This window comes from Juglans regia, chromosome 13 (genome assembly GCF_001411555.2).
Source record: "Juglans regia cultivar Chandler chromosome 13, Walnut 2.0, whole genome shotgun sequence".
In the NCBI taxonomy this organism is placed as follows: domain Eukaryota; kingdom Viridiplantae; phylum Streptophyta; class Magnoliopsida; order Fagales; family Juglandaceae; genus Juglans; species Juglans regia.
Genome location: NC_049913.1, coordinates 18,051,479 through 18,057,271, shown reverse-complemented (window position 1 = coordinate 18,057,271; position 5,793 = coordinate 18,051,479).

Here is a 5,793-nt window from a genome sequence, read left to right as displayed (position 1 = left end):
GTGGAGGGTGCTCTACGGCGTACGGTAACTATTGTATGCGAGTAATTTGTGACGTAGAGTGGATCTCAAACTTGTTTGGTAACGGGAATTGGTTGTGTTTGAATAGTGAAGTAATTTTAGATATTTTATAAATATTAATAAATAATTAATTAATAAATATTAAATAATAGTAAATAGTAATAAAATAATAATAATAAAATATTTTAAAAATACTCTATTATCTAAATTAACCATTAATCGAGTGTTGAAGACCTCGCTCACCATTGCCAGTCGATCATATATGTTTAGTCAATGAATTTCATTTTGGCCTCATTTGAATTCAAAACCATCTCAACTCATCTCATCTCATTATTATAATTTTTTCAAATTTTTACACAAAATATAATAAACAATTCAACTTTTAGGCTTCGTTTGGAATTAAAATTCTTTTCAACTCATCTCAACTCATTATTACAACTTTTTCAAATTCCAATACAAAATATAATAAACAATTCAACTTTTTCAAATTATAAAATAATAATAATAATAATAAATAATATTTTAACAATATTTTATTATCTCAACTCAACTCAACTCAACTCACTTCAACATCCAAACACACTCTTATTCTATTATTCACAAACCATCTTAACTCATTTCTAAATTCAAACCACTATTTGTCCTCTCACTTATCATCAGTATAATTGTACTTTTATTTTTTTCTTTTAAAATCTTTAAATATTTTTAAAAATAAATATACAAATTTATTATTAGTCACTTCTTTGATGAGTATTCATCCGGGCCCCCGATTGGGTTCGGAATCCGAAAAACTAGATTCCAATCTGGGTTGCAAAACTCAAGTACACCTAGTCCGGATATTGGGTAAAAAAAACCCAGAACCTGGGTTTACAACCCGATACACTCCAACTCCTTCATGAATGCAGCTTGCTCCTGAGGCATCCCCCATTCATCAGCCTCGGACATCTACACGTTAGGAATGAGATTTCTGGATGACATAACATTTTTGCTTCTTCCCCAATTTGTTAAAGCAACAAAAGTTTAAAATAAAATCGTGTGCCCAGTTTTCACTTGGAAGTACCTCAACATCACTCAACCATACATTCTTATTTTGAGCTATTGGAGTCAAGAACAAAGGAAATAAAAAAGACAACGCTTCAAACCAAAACCAAAAAACATTCAAACATCAAAACATTCAAAAAAAAAGATACCCGGTTTAAAACTCGGCCGACCCAACCCGGTCTGGGTTCCGGCACGGGTTTGAAATTCGAGTTCCAGACTAGGTATATTTGAATTCTCAGGGCGGAACCCGAATGAACAATCCTACTCTTTAACCATTAAAGGAATAATAAAACAAAATAAATAAATAAGCTTTCAAAATATTGGGCCATTTAGCATTTTTCTATATGTATTCAACACATCCTTACTTGTATTTTTCCCTTCCTTTTTTTCGTATCCGGTTGGCCAGTTGATGCACAAAATAGTGTATAACTTCTTTAACATAATTAAGTTGACTACAGAGTCAAGATTTTTAAAAATAAAGAAATTAGAAAGTAAATTAAAACGTTAATTTTTTATTTTTCTGTTTTTTATACTTGAACAGAAATATTTCGTATAAAAAAATCTAATAAAAATAAACTTACAAACTATTGCGATTTAATGTGAGAATGAATGCAAACTTAAGTTTGAAATGCATAGAAAAACTAAAACAGAGAAACTTAAAACATTCATATCTCTAAATAGAAATCATCTTGTTCAACAACAAGAAATATGGATTAGTCCTATTTAAAAAAATTATAGTTTTTAACCCAAAAAAAATGATGGCATGGTAGGCACCAAATTGCCACTTGGCAACATCAGATTGCCCCGAGTACACCTATGAGCTAGTTCACATCATATCACTTCATATACCCTCCACTAAGGCTATGTTTGGGTACCAAACATTCTTCAACACTTTTCAAGTATTTTCGTACTTTTAAAAATACTTCACATGCCAAACAACTTAAAATACTCTCAATGGGACCCACAAACTCACTTCAATTTCTACTCAAAACTATTCACAAACATTCTATAATACTTATCATTATTATATATAAATAAAAAATAAAATCACTATAATATTTATCACTATTATATAAAAAAAAATCATCATAATATATAAATAAAAAAAATCACTATAATATATAAATAAAAAATAAAATCACTATAATATATAAATAAAAAATAAAATCATTATAATATATAAATAAAAAATAAAATCACTATAATATTTATCACTATTAAATATAAATAAAAAAAATCACTATAATATATATATAAATAAAAAATAAAATCACTATAATATATAAATAAAAAATAACATTACTATAATATTTATAACTATTATATATATATAAATAAAATCATTATAATATTTATCACAATTATATATAAATTAAAAATAAAATCATTATACTATTAATCATTATTATATATAAAAGTAAAATAAAATCACTACAATATTTATTAATATTAAAAAATCATTATAATAAAATCATTACAATATTTATTACTAAAAATAAAATCACTATAATATTTATGGACCCATACATTTTTCAACTACCTACTCAAAAGTCAACAACTCAACATATTTCACACATCCAAACAACTCAAAATACTCTCAATGGGACCCACAAACTCACTCAAATCTCTACTCATAACTATTCACAAACATTCTCAACATTTCTCAACACTTTTCAACACCCAAATGTACCCTAAGTGTCATAACCCTTACCTCAAAGTTGACAACTCCAAATTTGCTTTCTCGTAAAGCAACTTAAACTTCAAATGGCCCTACCCCAAGAGAAAACCAGCATAACTATATTACGAAAAGTGTCTCATTATGTGGCGCTCCGTTTCTCAATAAAGAACCTGGTGAGGATCATGCTGCTAAGGGTTGCTAGTTGTGGCACTTCATTCCTCGGTAAAGGTCCTGGTGAGGATTCATAGTGCCAAGGGTGACAGCTGGTCGGCAACACCTAGGATTTAGGTTGAGATTTGGCATCCAATGTTCACAAAAATATGCACATGTAAGCGAATGGTCAATTAAACCGCAGCGGAATAAATGAAGGTTAAGTACAATTTGTACCAAAGTTTAAACTGTAAATAAATTCATTCGATAAACAGACAAATATCCATGTCACTTCATATCCCAAAATAATATACATACCCAAATGTTTGTTCTCTAAATCAAAAAATCAAATACTACAAACCAAACATAATTGATCGTCGAACCAAGTAATACAAGTCCAAAGGGACGACACAGTTTCTATTAATGGAGACATGTCTCTGTGTCTATTGCTTGGACATGATTGGTCCTTTTTCAGCAGGTATCTCTCTTAAATCTACCTCTACATCAAAATCTACGGTTTCAATAAACAAAACCATAGGTACATTAAACAACTATGACAAGACTGCTAATGAGAGATAATGTATGTGATAATGAAATGCACAGTTTCACATAAAAAGAACTGCGAACACGTGTATTGTGCATGACGAGGAATCACCCTCTGGGATTTACCTCTATGCAAAATTCAAGTGGATTAGGTCATTTAGTTCATATTTAATCTTTATTTGAGAACCATTAGTAGAAAATAATTTTTCAATGGATTTTTCATAATATTTACTAAAAATTATATTATCTTGGATATAATTCATATAAGCTCCCTGAATCAATCAATGCAACTTGGAATTCAAATAATTGGAAAACAATAATCTTTACTTTGAAAAACCATTTTAAAGGAATGCAACAATCAATTAAATATATTTTATCAGTATTAGAAAGAGATTTTTTATGACTGGGACTAGCACCATCATCTTGCTCTATAGTATTGGAAACATTGTGTCCGATATTTCTAACCGGTTTACTACCTTAGGTAGTACAACCAATGCTAAGACTAGTTTCTCCTCCGTTTTGGCTACCCCACATGATCCATATGCAAATGTCATTGCTAAATCCCATCAACCTATTCAATCTTCCAATCTTGATAGAAAATATGTTTCAATGACTAATTATGTCCAAAAGCAATATTGTCAAAAGTTGTTTTATATTTGTGACAACCCGGACTTAGCCAAGTCCTCGCCTATCTTTTAGTCACAACTAATTTTAATCTTTGGGCCAAGCAGAGAGGAGGAGTACACTTAGGACCATGGGTCTTATATTTGTTCTTAGTGCATTGGGCATTCAAGCCCACAAAAGGCCCAAGAGGCCCATATATAGGTTTTTCAGCCACTAGAAGGGATTAGGGTTTAAAACACTAGTTGGGGTCTAGGGTTGAGAAGGAAGGCGTCACATGGTGGGGGAAGACCTTTTAGTTTCCCCAGAAGCTCATCATTTGAAAACCTAGGGAAGTGGCATCTCGATTAGCACACACATGACATTTGGTCAACATGCACCTAAGGTTCTAGAAGAATAAGACGTATTAGGAGAAGAGAGAACGCTCGGCCACATGTAGGGCACACACCATTCTCACTAACCATATGCCACGTGCCACATGCACAACTCACCTCTAGGTTACTTTGTATCTAGACGTGAAAGTGGGTAAGGGGAGTAAGAGAAATTAGGGTTTCAGTAAACCCAAAGGACCCACACGCCACCCATAGAATTTTGGTAAGTTCCAAGAAGAATGTGCAATGTTCTGAGAAAGGGAAAGGGCGCATGAGAACACTACAAATCAGAGGCATAAGTCTCCAAGAGACTTCTAGGGCTTCGGCCATAGTGCCGCGGCTACAGTATGGAGCTACAGTAACTCGCTACAGTAACCCTCTCTTTCTTTTTTCTCTCGTGGCTCCACTATTTTTTCTTTACTCTCAGCCACCTCTCTACTTTCTTTCTCACTCTTTCTTTTATGCTCATATTCACTCTCACTCTTTCTTTTTTGCTCAATCTCTTTTTCACTCTTCCTTTTTTGATCACTCTCATTTTCACTCTTTTTCTTCTGATCACTCTCATTTTCACTCTTTCTTTTTTGAGCAACCTCACTTTTCAATTTCAATTGGTCTTCATAGACCTGGCTTGGAGTTAAAGGAGCAAGTTTAATTGTTTTGCCCTCATTTTCAAAGCTGTACATGTTCTTGAACCCATCATGTGTCACTCTCCTATCATACTGCCACGGCCTCCCCAACAAAATATGGCCCGCATGCATAGGCACAACATCACAAAGCACCACATCTTGATACTTCCCAATAGAAAAAGTAACTAACACTTGTTTATCTACCCTAACCTCTCCACAATCATTCAACCACTGCAATTTGTATGGTCTAGAGTGTTTTAAGGTTGGTAAATTCAATTTCTCAACCAAAGTAGTGCTAGCCACATTAGTACAACTCCCTCCATCAATGATCATACTACATACCTTATTGTTGACATGGCATCTAGTATGGAAAATGTTCTCTCTCTGTTGCTCTGCATCATCCACCTTAATGTGTGCATTAAGAGCACGCCTGGCAACAAGAGACTCACCTGTCACAGGGTATACCACTCCATCATCATCACTAGCATCATCCAACTCGGGCACCTCATCACTATCATCCTCACTCTCAGTCATCACCTCCCCATTGTCACGCATAATCATCACCCTCCTATTTGGACATTGAGAAGCAATGTGCCCTGAACCCAAACACTTAAAACATTTGATATCTCTATTCCGTGAAGGTTGGGATTCTACCTTGGGTTTGTTGCTAGTTCCCTCATCTTTTCCCTTAGGTGGTTCGGTCTTTCTCTTTGCTTCAGCTGGATCATTCCTATCCCATTTTGAT